This window comes from Vulpes vulpes, chromosome 3 (genome assembly GCF_048418805.1).
Source record: "Vulpes vulpes isolate BD-2025 chromosome 3, VulVul3, whole genome shotgun sequence".
In the NCBI taxonomy this organism is placed as follows: domain Eukaryota; kingdom Metazoa; phylum Chordata; class Mammalia; order Carnivora; family Canidae; genus Vulpes; species Vulpes vulpes.
Genome location: NC_132782.1, coordinates 66,877,782 through 66,898,239, shown reverse-complemented (window position 1 = coordinate 66,898,239; position 20,458 = coordinate 66,877,782). Strand labels below are relative to the sequence as shown.

General features: G+C 49.6%; 1 pseudogene; it reads left to right on the top strand.

Moving 5' to 3' along the window:
• The first annotated feature begins 18,513 nt into the window (after positions 1–18,513).
• On the top strand, positions 18,514–19,244 carry LOC112934256 (transcription factor BTF3 pseudogene; annotated as a pseudogene).
• Positions 19,245–20,458: the final 1,214 nt, after the last annotated feature.

Here is a 20,458-nt window from a genome sequence, read left to right as displayed (position 1 = left end):
CTAATGAGCAGTAAGAGAGAGAGACTTCAAGCTGCACATCTGAGAAATAAATTAGCACTTAAAGACATATTAATCTATTCCACGTTATTCCTCTGGCCCCGCAATTACGTCAGGGGCTCTGTAACGTCTGCAGCAGCTTGCAGACCTTCTCCCAACCTTGGCGTAAATCAGAGAACTGGAAAACTCCCTTTGGGGTATAAAAGGAAATGCAATTAAAACTCTTTTGCAGAAAGCCCTGGCAAATGCAAAGCTTGGGATGAAGGCAGAATGAAGAAGTGGCCAGGCCCTCTGGGCCCAATTCATTCAGGAGCCAACCCTTTCGAAAGGGAAAACCAATGTGCTGGTCACGTTTGCAGAAAACCATTTGCAGAAAATCAGCTTCTGAAAATAAAGAGAGTGGGCCATGCAAGCACACTCCGGTTTATTTCACATTAGGACCGGGCCAACAGGCCTTCCCCCTTCCCCATGCGGCGCCTGGGCCCCATCCGCTGCACCCCACTTCACCTGCCTGCTGTCCCATCTCTCTCGCTACCTGCCGCTCAGCAGACCTTGGCAGGTACGGACCAGAAACACAGTTATCAGCAGGTCATGATTCTCTTCCCTACCCTTGCTTCCAGCCAGGTCCCCAAGGGCCCAGAACGAGCACAGCCACTCCTCAGAGGAGAACACGGGGTTCCCTGCGACACAGTCTCAAGGATGACAAGACTGTTCGTGTCCATGACTCATCATGCTCTCGGACATACGTTCCTGTTCCAATACCCAGCTCTGTCCTATTTCAGTAAAACGAAATCATGCAAGATGCTCGGCCAAACTCTTCCTCCCTGTTTTTCATACCCAGTCTCAGGACAGGTTGCATCTTAGTCCCTGGCTGGCTCCCTTCCCGGCCTACCCTGAGATCTAAAAGTCTTTTTTTACGGAGGCTTCTCTCCATGCGGGGCCTTTAAAGTTCAGGGTTAACACTGCCTTGAAGATAAATGTCTTGAGTCTCTCCGTTCCTGGCAAACTGAACTTTAAAATTCCTGAGACTGGTACTTCCCCCAAAACAGCTTCACGCTACTGTTGCCAGAGAAGGAAAGAGCCCAGACCCCCAGGTAAGGTCACCAGGCCCGGTTCCCTGCACCCCGCCCCTGGGCAGGTGGCTGCTGGCCTGGCCCCCATCACTCAGGCTCACAGGGGGAACAAAGACAGCAGAGCATCAGAGGAAGGGGATGAGACAGGAGCAAAGGGAGACAGTGATTCCAGCAGCATCTATCTCTTGGGACAGGCAGCGCTGACTCAGAACCAGAAGGAGGGGAAGCCCTGAATCTGAAGGCAGACGCCACCTCCTCCTCCTCTGCCACCTCCTCCTCCTCCTCCTCTTCTTCCCCATCATTGGAGCTGGGAGCACAGGGATTCAGGCAAGGACTGCAAATCCCCCACCAGCTAAATGACAGTTGGGGTCGTTTCTGCACATCAGAATGACCTGGCACCGTGCTTGCCACCTCCCCAGTTGAGCCCCGCGTAATTGTCTTTTTCATAGAATCATGTGAAATGTGTGCCCCTCACTCCCTCTCTCCTCATCACCATCCTCCGAGAACAAAACCACCCTGCAAGGCCAAAGAAAACGCAAGTGAATTGCCCCCAGCAGCCTGGGTTGTCTGTTTGCTCCAGAACGGCAAATACGGGCTATTCTCCTGAATAAGCAGTGAATTAGCAAATGTCTTCCTCTATCATAAACATTTGCTGAAAACAGCCCCTGGGCAATTGCATGAAGGATGCAGAACAGCTATTTTTAACTAACAAATGAGAACAGCAGCATCTAATTTTGGAGTCCTGCTCTGTCTTGGTGCTGGGAGCTGGCTCTCTGAATGGAAGGGAAAATGCAAAGGGGAAGCTCAGTGTGGCTTGGCCCCCATCAACAGCTGTCACACGTTCGCAGAGACGGCCAATCCTCAGGCCTGGGCCCCTGGTCACTCGTCTCCTTGTTCCAGGAGGTCACCAGTCGACGCGGATGGGGCAGTGCGATTGAAGAATGCCACCGCCTCCACTACCTTTGTCCCCAGGTGATCAAGGAAAGGAAATGTGTATATTGGAGGGACACCATGTGCCGATCGATACTCAGGGCATCAACAGAGGGGACCCTGCACAGGGAGCAAGGGAAGGGCCAGGAAACCAAACTTCCTGGAAGAAAACTGGCAAGAAGCACAATATGATGAGAAAGTAGGCCTTCAAGATGCTTTAAAAGAATGATCTGACGCTACTTAAAAAATATAAATAGATGGCATTGCTAGTGCTGAAAATAATGAAAACTATTGTCCCCCAGAGATGAACCCCCACATTAGCAGTTGTCCACAGAGCACCTTTAATGGGCATTTTACGGCACCGGACAAAGGCCAGGCTTCCTCCTTCAGGCTGTGTGAAGGCTTTCTCCTGGGGGGAGGAAGCTTCTGGCCCCAGCCATTTAGCATCTTCACTGCAGCAAGAGAGACGGAAGCAAGAAACAGAGGGAAATAAGATCTGGGGGGCGGGGGGGACATTTCCAGCTTGACCCTCTTGCTAAGTCTTTCTCAAGATATTTTAGACACTTGAATATCATGTGCTGTAGGATCTGCTGGCAGATCCATAAGAGAAACAAGCAATGCAATGTTAAGGAATGTTAGCTGAGCAATATATTTAGGGAATGGGGCAGGACAATCCTCCACAGGCCTTTGGCATTTCTGCAGATGCCTTCCTTCTGGGCGGTGTGCTCAAGGGGAATGAACGGCCTTGGCGATCGAGACAGGTCTCCTCCAGAGCAAAGGACAGGCACCCTTCCTGCCCTCTGGAGAAAGATTGTGTCCCTGAACTCAGCACTACCCCTGCCCCCATAACACAACCCACTGTGTGGGCAGGTGTCCCAGGCCCCCTGCAGTTCTCTGTGGAACTGGGACAGGGACAGGCACACAGGAACTCATGCTCTGGCGATTGCTATCACCATAAGAAACAAACTGCTTTTTTACTGATCCAGGAGTTTCATATTTTCCACCAGCATCCATGACATTGCAACAAGCCCACATCGTAGCTTGCAAGTAGGATGAAACCTTGGACCACCCACTGTTCTCGCCACTGACTTTGGATAACCGTGGCTGACAGTTTTGAGGAATATATTCTCAGGTGTGTAAATGGTACTGAGATAAATGGTACTTCAGGCAGAGGCTCCTGGCACCCTCCTTAGAATCTGCTTTCTCCTTCTTTCTATAGAAATAGAACCGGGCATGTGGCAATCCAGAATAAACATGACATTTGTCCAGCATCTCTTGTCGATGAGTGTGCTCGTCTGACTACGCTCTGGCTGATGGAATGCAAGCACGGTGGTGAGGGCAGCTGCTCCGAGGGCTGGTGTGCACATCGTGCCCATTCTACAACCTCTTTCTCCATCCCTCTGCCTGGACTACGGCCGTCACAGTGGACACTACCTCCTGGCCTGTGAGCTCGAAGGCGCGCTTGGCAGCATGAAAAGGCAGGAGTCTAGGTGCCCGATGCAGAGTCAGACCCGGCCTGGACTTACATGAAATAGAAATCAACCTTGTTCAAGCTCCTGGCATCGTGGCTTTTCTGTTACTAGCAGCTGAATCATCCCTAACTGGTGCCAAGAGTGGGGTGCTTACAAGGAAAGCCCCAAAACATGGAGCAAATTGCAGGAGCCATTCAGGCTCGCCGTGGCCAGTGAGAGGTAGGTGACGTCTTCAGGGGCCGCCTGCATCTGCACCATCTTCCTCCCTGTCCCTCCTGCCCCCCTCACCTGCCAACAGCCTCTCTGAGCTCTCCTGCTGCCCACTGCAGGGTCCGCCCCATCAGACCAGCTCCCGGCTGGCTCCACACGGAGACAGCCACATCTCCACAAGATTTATTTCCATGTCAATGTCGAGAAGAGTGGCTTTCGGTTTCCTATTGCTGCTTCCAAATGACCTGAAAATGAACCAATTTAGAAACACCTGCCATAAGTGTTTGGTATATGGCAGGACCCTGAATGGAGGCGTGCGAGTCCTCCTACGAGTCCTCCTGCGACTCTCAGAACAGGCCACTGAACAGGCAGCCCATGCCTGACGCCAGCTGGGCACATGAATACAATTGGCCAGCCCTGTGCCAGCACAACAATCTTCCCTGTGGGAAATAAAATCCTGGATTCACTACCCAAAGGGAAACTCCAGAATCTAAGAGTGGGTTTAGTCAAGTGACATCATAGCAGTGACATCAGAGAGGTGCCCATTTCATCCCCCACCACCCAACCACATCGCAAGCTGAACACAACACCACGTGTCATCTAAGTCTGCTTACTCACTCGTTCCCCTAACGCACTCTTGCTGAGCACCGACAGCGTGCCAGACCCTGCTACACACCGGGAATGGAAAGATGGGTTGAGCAGGATCCACACCCTGAACCCTGGGTGTGGGACCTAGTGAGCTGCAGGCTCCCCCAGGGCCAAAACTCAAACCTGAATATTTGGAGGTAATTACTTACATTGAACGAAAAGAGGTGGCAGTGAGGGTGAATCCTAGTGAAGTCATGGGAGACAGTCCTAAAACTTACAGTTCTCAGTAAGTCCTGCGCCGACGATCATAACACAGTTTCTCAAAACTAACCCACTTCTCTGTTCTGCCAGTCAGATGGAAACTCCTAGGAAATACCTCTCAAAGCACGCATTCCCGCATGTCTGTGTCCCAACAATCCAATCAGAAAATCACAGACAGTGGGCCTGTGAGTTTATATATTTACAGTTTTGTGATATTTCAGTTATGAATGTCTTAGGCTGCAAGTAAGAGGCCAATTTCACCAACTGTGCTCTTGAAACATAGAAGCTTCTGGGGAGGTCTGACTCAGGCTCTGGAGGAGCCACTGGTGGTGTGTCCATGGCCATTCCTGGGTTTGACGCTGTACCGTGGCTATGTAAAGTGATGCAAATAATACACGGGAACTTGCTGTACTATTTTTGCCACTTCTTGAAATTCTTAAACCTTTTCAAAATAAAAGAATTTTGGGGGCACCTGGGTGGCTCAGCAGTTGAGCTGAGTCCTGGGATCCTGGGATCCTGGGATCGAGTCCCACCTGTGGCTCCCTGAATGGAGCCTGCTTCTCCCTCTGCCTCTGTGTGTGTGTGTGTGTGTGTGTGTGTCTCATGAATAAATAAATAAAATCTTTTTAAAAAAAAAGTTTGTTTGTTTGTTTTTTTTGTAAAAGGCCAGGAGTTTATCAGTACTCACAATTAGAAATCCAAAGGTTACCAGTTCCCAATGTGCGCCTGGAGATCCCACAGTGCTGCCAGTGACCCAGGCGGCTCTCACCCCTCTCTGTCTCCACCCTCAGCTCATTGGCCTTGCACCCTGCTCCCTAGGATCTCATGGACGCTTCATGGTGGCTGTGGCTTTAGGCCTCTGGTCAATGCAGCAGCCAAAGAGAAGGGTGAGGAGAGGAACCACAGATGCTGCCCCTACTGAGAAAGCAAAGTTTTAAAAACATGCCCATAAGCTGACACTCCTGCCTTTAAAGTATGGAGCCTTATTCCACCCCTCTTGACTGTGATGAGACTTAGCACTCACTTCATATGCATAGGGACCATATGGTGTGGCCAAGTAGCTGTGGAGACAGACTCGGAACTGCCCCTGTGATCCTGCCGCTTGCTAGTCATGCCTGAGTATAACCCCCCTTCCCCACCAAGTGTGGGCAGGACCTTTGACTTGCCCCTAACCAGCAGAACACAACCAAGGTGAGCAAATGTCAATTCTGTGCTTGCATCACAGAAATTGCATTAAAATTTTGACTTCCATCTTGCTAGACGACTCTCTTACTGACTCTCCTTGGCTGGCTTTCATACAGTGGCCATGTTGGAGAAGCCCACCTAGCAAGGAACAGTGGGCAGCCTGCCAGGTGTGAGTACTGATCACCTTAGAAGTGGACCTGCCAGCCCCAGTCAAGTCTTCAGATGACCACAGCCCTGGAGACATTTTGACTGAAATCTCAAAAGAGATCCCAATCTGGAACCACCCAAGTAAGCCACTTTCAAATTCCTCACCCAAAGAAACTCTAAGAAAATGAATATTTGTCATCCTTTAAGCCACCATGGTTGGAGTAATTTGTTACAAAAGATAGATAACTCAGACAAGTCCGTGGGCCAGAACTAGGCCCAGGGTCTCCTGGCAAAAAGGAGAAAGAGGTCAGAATGGCTGGCTTAGGCCAATTGTGATCCTTCTTCTGGGACCAGCCTTCTCCGGGATCAAGGATCTTCACACGCTATAGATTGAGATTTGATTAGCAGGGAAGAAGTGGAGGAGGTGAGGGAGGAATGGCTTTTGATGAACAAAAGCTTGGAATCTGACACACACAGATGCTTATGTAAGGGTTAAAGATACAGGTTTGGCTATAAATTTGCTCAATAAACATAAAAGGAATAAAAATAAATATATGCAAAAAACCACAAAAAAATAATAAATATATGCAACAAATTCAGGAAGAAGATAAACTTAAGCCAAACAAGCAAAAAAATCCTAGGAGCTTCCGAACTAGGATAATAAGTGGAACTGTGCTTTCTCAGCAGCCTTTCTCTTCAGTGCACCATGGAAACATACTTACTCCAAGTCAATGACATAATTTTGGGATCTCATCCAGCTTAGTAAAACATGATCCCACCTTCATAGAATGTCTCCGTTGTTGGAAATGGATACACTGTGTTTTACTATTACTGACCTGGGAACCTCGGAAGGGAAAAGTTAAAGGAAAGTCAGTATGTGTGGAGAGGCGTGTGGGGTAGTAGGTGGGTGGGTCTTCCCATTCTGCTCAAGCCATTAGGTGAAGGGCATAAAATAATACATAAAATCATTTATAATGGTTCCATGAGACATTATAGCACTTGAATTTCAGTGACATAAACACCACAGACAGGCAAAAGACGCTTTAATACAACAGTCTTAGTATCCAAAGTTATCAACTAAACGGTGTGGAAGAAGGGAAGAATTTCTCTTCCTAGGAGGGAGGCAGAGGGCTAGCTTGAGGGAAGGGGGTGGGGGTGAGAGACCCAGACTCTTAGTCCAATCATGTTGGAAGGGTGGGTCTTGGGAACCATCCAGGCAAACATGTCCCTGCATCTGTGAGCAAGAGCCCAAAGTCACAGCCAATGTCAAGGAAGAGTGTACTTCCAGGCACCTTTATTAAAATTCATCTCCACCTCTACTCACTGCCTTGCCCAAGTCCCCACGGGTACAAACAAATGCTGAATTCCTCTGCCGGCCACCAGCTCCACTGATTTTTCCTGGCTTAAAGAACACGCACGAAATGCAAGCCATACAAATGCTCACTTGTGAATTAAAGATACAGGCTTCGCTACAAATTCACCTAAGAACCATAGCTCGAACTCATGGACAAGTTTATCAAAACATCTTGATGAAAAAAATCTGATTTCCAAAACCACATTAGACAAGTTATTTGATAATGACGATTTAACTCTCAGAAGCTGATCACAGTATCACATTTTTTAAGGCAATTGTTTTAAAGGGGGGAGGGAATAAAAAATCTGCCAATAAAGAACAGATTTGATAGGAGAAGTATCTAAGAACGTGCTCCTCAGCTGACTGCTAATTTTGACCCTTTGTAAAGTCAAATTTCCGGTAAGGTCTTTCTGCCCAGTAATTTTGCAGGAGTGTTCGGGTTCATTTTAAGAATGAAAGCAAGGGGATCCCTGGGTGGCGCAGCGGTTTGGCGCCTGCCTTTGGCCCAGGGCGCGATCCTGGAGACACGGGATCGAGTCCCACGTCGGGCTCCCGGTGCATGGAGCCTGCTTCTCCTTCTGCCTGTGTCTCTGCCTCTCTTTCTCTCTCTCTCTCTGTGTGACTATCATAAATAAATTTAAAAAAAAAAAAAAAAAGAAGAACGAAAGCAGCCGGAGACAGTCATAAAACAACACTGGCAAAGATCTTCCAGGGTGGGGAGGCTCAGCTCAGTGGGTGACCAGGACGCAGCTTTTAATAATGACCCACTGCAGCTGTGATAAAACCAATGAAGACTCCTTGTTTCAGTGCACAAATGTCAAGCTGTGAAAATCTCCAGCTCCCAGAACAAGATTAAATATTTCTTTAATGCTTTTATCGGCTCTAATTAATAGTAGTTCTTGGCTGCGATGATCTAGAGTCCTAACACATGGCTCCATTAGGCAGGAGGGTCACGAAGCTCCTCTCTCACGTACCCTCAAAGGCAGCCTGACTCTGTACGGAGCTGAACTGAGCTGACGTCAGAGAGGGACCCAGGACACTTAGGGGAGACCCCTCCCTGCAACGCCAGGAGCACACGGCATCCTCTGGACACATGCCGAGCGCCACAACCTCTGTGGCTGAGATCATCCTATTCGTCGTCCCAATGAGCCTCAGAGGCCCTCACCCGAACAAGACTTCTCATTACCGCAGAAGGGACCAGAACCACTCCCGTACACAGCCAGAACAAGACAAGGAAAGTCACCTGGGTCCCCTGGGAGGCCAGAGGAGGCAGGAACTTTGAGATCCTCCTCTGGGTGGGAATAAATGGCATCTGATTGGTCTTAAGACATTAACCAGCTCCTGAGCCATTTTTAAAAACATAAATTTAAGTGCCGCCAATTTTCCGGGATCTCTGCCAATGCTGAGGAGGAGAGGCGCACACGCAAAATAGTAGGCGCTGAAAGGTTGTTTGTCCCTGACCTGGAAAAGCAATTTGCATTTACCTTTGAATGAGAGCCAGCCCCACAGGCTGAGAATGTTCGAGGCTCCCGTGCAGCAGCGGCGAGGGCCCCGGGAGGACAGCCCGCATTGCTCATAGTGACCTCTTTGGCCAGACAGCTGGGCCCGGAGTGACGCGCAGGTCCTGAGCACTCGCGTGGCCACTCGGGGCTGAGCCCGGAGGAGGCGAGGCCACAGCAGCCCACGGGAGGAAACGGGTTTGTTGCCACAGAAGAGGTACACGGCACACACACGCCGTGATTCGAGCGGGCCCTCGAAGCCGGACCCCCCAGGAAATCCTCTTCCTTCCCACCTTCATTTTTGCCAAAACATCTGCTCAGAGTACTCGCTCCCGTCCACGCGTGACATACAGACCCCACGCCCAGGCCTGCGCCCGGGGCAGGCCCTCGCACCCGGACAGCACAGGTGCTCCTGCAGACATCATTCTCGGGCCTTGTGCACGTTCCTCGTGGACCTGGGGGAGGACAGGAACTATTTCCTGGGAGCACAGAGATGTTGGTTTGCTGATGCTCTTGTCCCACCAGCGAGCGGGTTTGCTTTGAGGTGATGGGCGCCAGAATCAAAGGTCTGTGGCCCGCCCCGGCGGGAGCCCTCCGTCCCACTGTCACGCGGCCGAGTTCGGGAGCGGGGCCAGGATGCTCTGCCTCTTATCCTCCCAGAGATCAGGGCACCTCCCGGCAGAGAGCAGAGGAGCCTGCGGCTCCGAAAGGTGGTTCGCGGCTTCCTTCTTCCTTAACCTGCAGACACCGGAGCTGCCACTTGCTACGCCCTGGCAGAGAGCCCTCTCGAGCAACCTCTTGGTGACAAACTCTCAGACCCGGCGTCACCTCCATTCCTACCCTCAGCAAATCCAGGTCAGCCAGAGGCAGCCCTCCTCAGTATCTGCACTGCTGCCACCCTGGTCCCCACCATCCTGGTCCCCACCACCCTGGTCTGGTCCCCACCCTAGTCCCTACCCTGGTCCCCACCACCCTGTCTCCACCCTGGTCCCCACCACCCTGGTCTAGTCCCCTCCCCCCGGTCCCCACCCTGGTTCCCACCCTGGTCCCCACCCTGGTCCCCACTACCCTGGTCTCCATCCTGGTCTCCACCACCACTGTGGGCCCACTAGCCTCCTCCTTCCTCATCCCCATTCTCCCACCCTCCCCGTCAACAGGTCAAAGTGAACATCCCTCTGATGGTCTTAAATCCCATCCACAACACAGGTGCACACACATGCACTCAGGCTTATACACATGTGCACGTGATATATACATGTACCATATGCTCTTCTTTCTCCTCAGCACTCAGCTCCACCCACATACTTGTGTTACACTAATGTGTCTCCTCTGGCAAGTGTGCAAGCCCCTCGTGGGCCAGCCTCTGGCCTGAACACTCGGATCATTCACTCCTGTACTAGGCCAGCTGTGCCATTGGTCAATATGTTGCCTCGTGGCCCCAAAGTCATGTCTCCATCTGTGCCTGCTTGGGACTCCTCACCTGGACCCTGTGGACACCTCTTCTTGAGCACCTTTGTCAGCAGAGAGTGCTGGAGGGCCACTGAGGGAAGGAGGGGCTCTTCCTGAATCTGGTGGGCTTTGACTGGGGGCTTCCTGATTCTGGGGGGCCCTTCTTGGCCTGATGGTGGCATGCAGGACCCATCATGACCCTAACCCCACACACCGGGCATCCCTTTTGGGCAGGGGATTTATTTTTAATTGTGGTGAAACATGTAGAACGTGAAATTCACTGTCTTAATCATTTTTAACTTTTGAGCTCAGTAGTTTTAAGTGGATTTGCTGTGTAGCCTGTCTCCAGAACATCTTCTTCCCCATGAGACTCTGTGCCCGTGAAAGATGAACACCCCAGCCCCTCCCCACAGGCCTGGTGGCCTCCCTACTACCTCTGACTCTACCCGTGTGACTACCTCAGGACCTCATATAAACAGGCTCATACAGTATTTGTCTTTTTGTGACTGGTGCATTTCACCTGACACGCTGTTCTCAAGATTCCTCCAAGTTGTAGCAGATGCCAAAATCCCCTTCCATGTCCAGGCTGTACAGACAGACCTCCTATTTTCATCATCCATCTGCTGACGGACACTTGGCTGGCTTCTACCTTCTGGCCGTTGTGCACAATGCTGCTGTGAACGTGAGGGCACAGAGGTGGGGTTGGGGATTTTTGTTTCCATTTTACATTGAGGAAGTTTGGGCTCAGACAGCTGAACACATTCCCTAAGGTTCCATATCTCTGGATGATTCAGCTGATTTCCAACATGTTTCAATATCCCACAAGGTGGTCTTACTCGGTGGCTCGGGTGTGGGATAGTCAGGGGGGACTCAAATAAAGCCAACCCTTCCCAGACCTGCAGGAATGCAGCATACGCTCGCTGTCCGTGCCCCAGGGGGAAGATCACCCCAAAGAAAGTAACTGTCCTACAAACCTAGGTGTACCCACTAATACTGGTTAGTACTGGGGAAGGGCACTGAAGGTAGGGAGAGGGCGTCTTTATTTTTATTGGAATACATCCATATTTCTTTAATGGCTTGCCATGAGCAGCTGTGCCATTTCTGCCTGCAGCCATGAAATTGGACAGTTTTCTTTTATACTCCAGTGTCCGATGCCAGCTTGGGTTAGTACAGCATCCCACCCACCCACCTCCATCAGCAGCCACAGAGCTGGGGCAGGGGAAGGTCTGTGAGCATGGCTGCCTTGAACTTCCAGGAGCAATCCCCAGCCCACCCTGGTGGCAGCCAGCTCGATGCTTACTCCTCAGGGCCCACTAACCAGATGACCGGAAGAAGCCTGGTCCTGCCACCTCACAGCTCTGCAGCGGGCCACGCTGCCCCCGACCCACCTTAAACACACTCAGCCTCTCCTCCCAGAATCAGTATCTCCCTTTTCCTTAGCATCCTTTGCTCCCTGAAACTCTGCCCCGTGAAACACTGAGACCTCGGACAAGTGGCTTCCCTTCTCTGAGTGTCCACTTTGTCATCTGTAAGTAAGGGAGCCAAATCTCTCTTCCAATTGCAAACAAATGCAACCAGACCAATCATTTAGAAATCTAAGGCCCGTGGTGTCTTAAAATTCTTCAAAAAACTTGAGTTTGACGGCACCGTTTCTTAGGAGGGCTCACTCAGTAGCTCCACGTGCTTGTACTTTCTCTGCGTGACATCTTGTTTGGGTGGTTCTTTTCAGCCCATCATACAAAGATTTGCTCTTGGCCGGAAGATTCTTAGGTCTCACCTAACGGTACCTGCGTCATCATGCTCTTACGTCCAAGTCCAGGAAATTGAATTTTAGCCCTAGTATCCCTATCACAAGTAAAATGTTAGCTACAGATGGGAGTGCTCAGAGAAAGCAGTGCCTCCGGGGCTTCGGCAATTTGTAAACAAGATTCTGCAATATCCTTCCGAAGAAAATTTTCTAGCACTGGAGCAGCCCAAGGGCAGGTTACTGGAAAAGCAGCAGGTGAGAAGTTCAGAGAGTTCTGGGAGCACACTCACCACTCAAAGCCACATCCTGCCGTGTCCTCATCATATGATCATGGCAAGACACCTCTGCCTATCTCGACGGGTCCTGAGATAGTCTGGACAAAAGAAAGCCTCAGAAGGCGATGTTTTGAACTAATTTGGGGGATCAGATCCAAACAGAAATATGATGTTTTAAGTGATTTATGACAGGTCCGGGGAAGCTGTATCAGTGGCACTCAGGACCTGACAGGTGCACAAGCCAAGATGTGCTGATTAAACCCCACTCCCTGCAAGATAAAGAAAATTAAGGGGTGGTGACAGACGAACTTGACTCATCTGCACTGCTGCCACCTGGTCCCCACCCTGGTCCGTCAGGAGCAGCCCATCAGGAAGAAACGCAAACGATTTGTTTCCTCTTCCCAACGTTTGAAACTGCTTTTGCTTAGAATTTCATCTTCTCCTGACCCCTGGCACCCCGTCTGGACCTCAGCCGACGATAGAAGAGCTATGAGCCAACATCTCTGCAACGCCCACATGTGTCAGAGCTCCTGGCAAGTGACAGAGGCCCACACCAACATGCCAAAGCCACAAAAGGAACACATTGCCTTACCCACCTGCAGAGTCTATGGTAAATCTTCAGTGGGGCTGAACCTAAGAAACAAACACTGCAGTCAGGACATCCTCTCTCCCTCCCTCCAAGCTCTCTTGTCTTTCCTCCACTCTGTGTGTTGGTCGCAATGGCTCCCACAACAATTAAACAACATATAAGTGTTGGTAAGGACACTTCCGACACCCCAGCCCACGTGCTTGCAGACAACATGACTAGATTAAGAGCTGCCACTTCCCATCCAATTCCAGGAAAAAGTCCAGAGCGGAGCTCTAAGCAGCCTGGCTTTAGTAAAATGTCTATCAGAGTGAAAGATTTGGCTGCTGTGATTTTATTTTTCCAGCCTATCATGTACCGGACACAATACCTGTGGGGAGGGGGTATGACTGCCACTCCCACAGGACACATGGGTGAGCAGTGCGTCTCTGCAACAGTGTCCTTGAATTTGTCTGTGTTCCCAAGTAAGGATGTGAGGATTAATTTTTGGAGGGTGGGGAAGGGCAGAGGGAGAGAGAGCATCTCAGGCAGGCTCCACAGTCAACATGGAGCCAGACACGGGACTCAATCTCCCAACCCTGAGATCACAACCTGAGTCGAAATCAAGAATCAGACACTTAACTGACTGAGCCACCCATCCCCCCACCCCCAATGATGACTGAGTTTATGTGTTAACTTGGTTGGGTTAAGATGCCCAGATATTTGGCCAACCATTATTCTCAATGTTCTCATAAAAATGAGAATGTTTTTAGGATAAGATTAATGTTTAAATAAGTGGACTTTGGGACACCTGGATGGCTCAGCAGTTGAGCGTCTGCCTTCAGCCCAGGGCATGATCCTGGAGTCCCAGGATCGAGTCCCATGTCGGGCTCCCTGCATGGAGCCTGCTTCTTCCTCTGCCTGTGTCTCTGCCTCTCTCTGTGTGTCTCTCATTAATAAATAAATAAAATCATAAAGTAAATGAATGAATGAATGAATGAATGAATGAATGAATGAATCAGTGGGCTTTGAGTAAAGCAGATTGCTCTCTATAATGTGGGCGGGCCTTGCCTAATCAGTTGAAGGCATAAGGGAAACAGGGGCTTCCATCCCCACAACCCCAGCAAGAAAGGAACTCTGCTAGCAAACAGCCCAAGGACTTGGTGTCCTCAGCTGCAGCTTTTCCTTAAGTTCCAGGGAACCCAAAACCACGCAATCTAATTCCTTGAAATAAGTGAACGGCCTTCCTTCACTCTACACACACACACACACACACACACACACACACACACACACAGACACTGTTGGTTCTGTTCTCTGGAGGACCCTGACTGCTACAACGGGGATGCTGTAAAGAGGGACAAAGAGGTGCATTTGGGAAGCGTATTTGCTAAAAGCCTTTCTCAGAAAAGGAGGGAGTAGGAACATGTTTCCTCGAAATTCTTGCTGGGGCTCTGGTTAGCTGCTTTCTCCTATTTAGGGCCCTGACAACGAACACCGTTCTTTTCCTCTCTCACAGCCGTGTCTCCTTGGCAAGCTGAATGAGCCCATGGGCCTCCTGGGGGAATCCAGTGTGTTACCCCAGGTGGTTCTCTGTGTACCATTTTCCCATTGGGGTCATTTATTTATTTTTTAACACTCCACACAAAATGACTCTGACTATTGTCTTATCCTGTGGTTTTCCAGAAAAAAAAAATTGTAATAAAAAAAATGCCTCTCCTTTTAGCCCTCTCCCCACACGCTGTTCCCCTATTCCCGTTGCCAGGAATATGAGTGGCTGACCCCAGTGAGGTCCCTCAGATGGGGACGATCCCTTTATTTACCGTATGCACTAATACAACACCAAGAAAGGAAAACAAGCTCCTGCTCTGATCTGGCAGCGTTCACCACCAAAAACCAAACCCAAACTAACCTCAGTTTTATCTGATTAATGAAATAGCCAAGTATCCTCTCAAATCCAGAAAGTTCTAGGCTATAAGGAGAACACTGCAGTCAATGCCAACAAGGCCCAGCGTTTACTATCTCAATCAGTCGTTCGTGACGCTGGAGCCGCCCACGCTGGACGGATACTGACACCAACCCTCAGAGTCATGTTGATCTCTAAGCTGGCCTGCCATGACTCAGTTTCCCCAACCATGACACAGAAATTAGAAGACAAAACTTGCTCCCATTTCTTGCCAGGACCAGCGTAGGCACTGACAAAACATTCCATACGTGGAAAGTGTCTTCAATCACATAATACGAAATTGATGAACAAAGGTGACCTCCAAGAGAATTAGTGCCATCCTTCTTTCTACCTGCAGCCACTCGCTTCAAAATAGGGAGCCTGCCGTTCCGCAAAGCCTGCCGGTGGTCCTCGTCTGTTGTTACGGGGTAATGCCTTTAGACATCGTTCTGCACCACTAAAAATAAAACTCTCATGGGACTGAAGAGAATCATTGCCAAATCACTGGAACCAAACAGGGGTTTTTTTCTTTTTTTTTTTAAAGAATGCCTATAAAACCATCTATAAATAGAAAGGCTTTCCTGTTATTTTTAATTACTGTGTTTTAGTGAAAACACAGTCCATTTGGCTAGGATTAGGAGACCGCCTCCCGGGGTTTGCAGCCCCAATGTCACGGATTAGCACAGGGCCCACCCTTGAAAGGGAAGCCTGGCTCCAGCCAGAGGAAGCCCGGGGTGAGGGGAGGATGCCACTGCCCCTAAAGTATCTTCGGTGGGTTCTCAGTCCAGGTAGGTGATTCTGAAACTGCTTAAAGCATGTGCATATGTCTAGAAGTCGAGTGAGGGCTTGATTCATTCGTATTGAAAGTGAACAGATCGCAGAGCATCTGTCCAGGAGCTGCAGTGAGAAGCATCCCGGTGGCCTCAAGGTGCTGGCCGCAGCTGGTCTGCTGGCAGCCGGGCTGGTCTGAGAGGGGCTGAGCCGGGGCGCCCTGCTCCGTGCTGCCTCCCAGGGTGGGGGTCACCCTGGCCTTGTGCTGGCCCAGAGAGGACAGGCCTCGGGCGGTGCCCCTGCCTCCACCCAGGCCTGAGCGGGGCACTGGGGTGCAGGCTAGTCCCGCCTTTTGACACCAGGGCCCACTTCAGACAGGCAGAGGAAATCCATTCTGCTGCTTCTTCTTCTTCTTTTTTTTTTTTTTTCCCATTCTGCTTCTTGCTGTGAAAGCTTGCCTCCTGTGTCCCAGCCGCACGCAGTTCTGTTGCCCGATGGGAGCTCTGGCCCGACAAACCAGCTGCCCTGCAAACGTGCCGAGCTCCGCCGGTCCCCTTCTTAGTCTGAGGCCCCGGGGCACTAGGTCCCACTCCCCCAGCTGCAGAAGGTCACACAGCTGCCAGTTCCCAGCTGTGTGAGCTCGGGAACCGTGCTCACCCTCTCTGTGCCTCAGGGTCCTCACCTAGACAACATGAAGGGAAAGCACACCTCCTCAGGTGAGGGGCCTAGAGGACTTGCTGGCGCAGAGTCAGCCCTGTGCAAGCACGGAGCTGCTGCGGTCAAGTATACAAGTCGAAATAATCGCGACTCAGGAACCCAGAGGATGCACTGATGGCACCCAAACGTCATGGATCTGGCCTCAGCATGTCCTGTCTGAGAAGAGAGAAGAGAGAATCCATAAAATGTGGAAGGGCTCACGTGCATGTTCCTGTTTGCACGGCATCGAGGAAGGAACTTGCAAGTATTGTGATTCGCTTTCTTTGTTTCCAGATGGTGACTTATATTTCTTGTCTCTATCTCAAAAGAAGCAGGTGGCAGGGCCGCTCTTCAGTCCGTGTAAAATAAAACAAACCTATGCAGGAAGATCTAGAGACCAGCCAGGTGTGCTTCTGCCGTCCTCCTACACGGGGCCACCCTCTGGATGAGGAGGACTCCCCCTGTTCTCTCCTAGCAGGGGCAACCCCGCTGCCATGTCGGGAGGGCTGGCGGCCCCCAGCACCCCAGCTCAATATGAGGATTTTGACTAGGTGAGCCCTAAAGCCCCACACCGACTTCGACATATTATGGTGCAGAATGAATGCTGGTCAAAAAGGAAAAAAGAAGAAATAGAAGTAGAAGAAAGGGTCACCAATCGGTGGCACTTATGTCACATGAAGGGAACTCTGAGAGAAGAGGACCTGGCTATTCAGCGGCGAGTAGAATTTCTTAAGCACCACGGGCTGCCTGTTCCTTTGAGCTTTGTTAGTTGTCTGCTTAGGTGAGGAGCAGAACATTGCACAGTCCCATTTGGAGCATTGATCGATAATTTTATAAAACGTACAGTTCTAAAAATCAATCAGGGGTTATTCTTCAGTGAAACAGCCACGTGCAAGTGCTCTGCTCTTCTCTTCATCACCTGGCTGTCCTTCCCCAGGATGATCTATTGCAGGTACGTGTCCCTCTCCTCCGGAAAGCCCTGGCTCAGCACAGTGGCCTGGATCTAGCCCCCGCCCTGAGGGGAAGCAGGTGCCACCACGCCTGGTGCAGAGTGAGCCACCCCATCTCCACGGCCGCGAGGTTAGGACCCTTCCCATGGGTACACTGTGGTTTGTCCATCTGGACTGATGTTGGAAAACACCCCAATAGTCCCCGAAGCACACTGAGTCCCACTTCATTATGGGCTGCTCGCAAAGGCTACCACCCTGTGACCCTCTAGTACGCGGTCCCTGCTCCCCGGGGATGGGGGGCAGCCCCAGCCAGGGGCCCAGGCCTCACGCTCAGGTTCTCGACATCTTCCCCTGAGACACGGGTCAGCGATCGAAGATAAAAGTATTCAACAGAACAGATGAATTCACGTCCCAGTTGTGAGTATTCCCACGCCTTTGTTACAACAGCTTTGAAGGTACATCAAGTCAAGAATCTGAGAGCAGAAGTCAGCGAACAACTCCCGAAGCTCCAATCCAGCCCGGCGTCTGTTTTAATGTGACCCGTAAGCCAAGTGTAGCTTACACTGTTCAATGGCTTTAAAAAGTCAAGTGATGTTTTACTCTTTGTGACAAGTAAAAATCACATGAAATTGAAATCTTGGTACCCGGACGTCAAGTTTTATTGCAACACGGCCACACCCATTCGCTGACATCTGTCTATGGCTGCTTTCTTTCCTTTTAACTTTATTTTTTCAGCTTCATTGAGGCATAATTGACAAAATTGCGAGATGTCTGAAGTGTAGGACGTGCTGATTTGATACTGATTAGATAGTCACATACATTGTGGAAGCTCCCCCAGTCGAGATCCTCTCTCCCACAAAACAGAAAACAGTAACTTCCAGCCCCATCCAGAAACGTCTGCCGACCCCTGATTCAGTTCCTTTTCCCCTCTATCCATTTTTGCCAGCTGACAAAATTCCACAGACTGAAAAGCTGAAGGGTATACTCGAGAGACACAGGTTTGAAAGTGAGAACACTACAAAATGCTAGTTTCAAAAAAAGACATTCGGGCGAACTCATGATCCTCACTCATTTAATTTCTAGGGAAAACTGATTTCCAGTGGAAAACAGGAGGGAAATACTAAACCATAAATTTTTCTGAAAAGAAAAAAAAAACATAGCATAAAAGGGCCTTCTTTCCTATGTCCTCATCCATTGGACAAATATTTTGGGTTTTTAATCTCTTCTATATGATGTGTATATTCATGAACTCTCAGGAAGAAATATGATCAGATGTAAACTTTCTTTAAAAATCATAAAAACGGCTTTAGCTGCCATCTCGCGTCCCCGCGTGTGTGCGCCTAACCTCAGCTGGTCCGCCCGAGATCCCCCCCAGCGCCAACCCTAGTACCCCCCACCCCGTGGTCCCATTTGCGCTCCAACAAGATGAAAGAAACTATCATGAACCAGGAGAAACTCGCCAAATTGCAAGCACAGGTGCGCATTGGTGGGAAAGGAACTGCTCGCCGAAAGAAGAAGGTGGTTCCTAGAACAGCTACGGCAGATGATAAAAAATCTTCAGTTCTCCTTAAAGAAGTTAGGGGTAAACAATATCTCTGGTATTGAAGAAGTGAATATGTTCACAAACCAAGGAACAGTGATCCTTTTAACAACCCTAAAGTTCAGGCATCACTGGCAGCGAACACTTTCACCATTACAGGCCATGCTGAGACAAAGCACCTTAAACCAGCTTGGTGCAGACAGTCTGACTAGTTTAAGACTGGCTGAGGCTCTGCCCAAACAATCCGTGGATGGAAAAGCACCACTCGCTACCAGAGAGGATGATGATGATGAAGTTCCAGATCTTGTGGAGAATTTTGATGAAGCTTCCAAGAAGGAAGCAAACTGAATTGAGTCAACTTCTGAAGAAGATAAAACCTGAAGAAGTTACTGGGAGCTGCTATTTTATATCATGACTGCTTTTTAAAATTTTGTTCATGGATCTGATAAAATCTAGATCTCTAATATTTTTAAACCCAAGTCCCTTGGACACTGCAGCTGTTTTCAGTTTTTGCTTATACACAATTCATTCTTTGCATCTAATTAAGCTGAAGAAGCCTGGGAATAAAGTTTGAAACAAGGTTAATAAAGTTCTTTGCCTAGGGAAAAAAAAATCATAAAAACGTTCCTCGGATTTGTTACATTTTTTTTCAAGCCCAGTGTTTAGCGGGTTGTTTTTCGTTTTTCTTTTCAATTTTATTTATAGACATTACTCATCTTTAAAAAACAAAAAACAAAAAAACGAACTTTTGCTTTTCTTTTTTCAAAACATCCCCCAGAGGAAGCACATATAATGAAAGCGAGCTCTTTATCTTCTGTTCATTTATATGTAAATACATAATGTGCATGCATGTTTTACATACTGTTTTCCATGGAGTTATGTTGTTTTCATTACTGTAAGCTTTCAGGGGTCTGGAAAGAGGGAGGGGAATCAATGCTTACCATAATCTTCCAAGAGCTGGCATGCATGTTGGTTTATCTTGCAATTAAGGATGCAGGGGCTTGCCATTCTCATGGGGCCCAAAGATAAGAACTCCTCCGGGTACACCAGGGAGAGAGAACTTAGCAACTCTAGCCTCACGTTTTCATTAAGGCCACGAACATCAGATGGAATAATCGTTTCATGAGTAGTAGTTGTGATGTTGTTCCCTGTTAGGGACAAGACTCTCAGGTAGCCCCAGAAAGACTCTAGCCAATGCAATTGTGTTTGACTATGTTTTAAGGCGTTGACATGCCGTCGAGCCAACCGTGGGCAGTCCTCTCATGAAAAGCACCTACCCGACAGAGGTCTTCTCAGAAAGCAACTCCTCCTCGGCCTCATGGCCCTTGGAAATGAAACTCAGAAGCCAGCAGAGGCCCCTCGGTTCACCCTGGAGTCCCTCCCCTTCCCGGGGTGACCTGGCGTCTTAGGGCGCTGGCCTTCTGACACTGCCCGTCCCCTCGGTTTCCGGAAAATCTAACACCGAAATCCCTCATAAGTTGGCCACTGGAAGGAATAATCTTTGGTTATATGCAAAATTCAATTATGTGAACCCTCTCAGTGCATAAAGGAGGCTTCGCTATGTGCCCAGGGTTGATTAGCACCAATTTATGACTCTGCATCATTCATATGAGAAAACTAATTTAAGCTGAAGTGTTCATGGAAAAGAACGAGGTCCCCATCCCCCCCCCCCCCCCCCGCTTCCCGGGGAACATTTCCCATTGAACAAGAGCTTCAGTGTCCTGGATGATTATCAACCCAGAGAGGACAGAGGGGACAGAGCCCCACACCTGTGGGAGGGGCCAGGGGGACAAGTGGAGGAGTG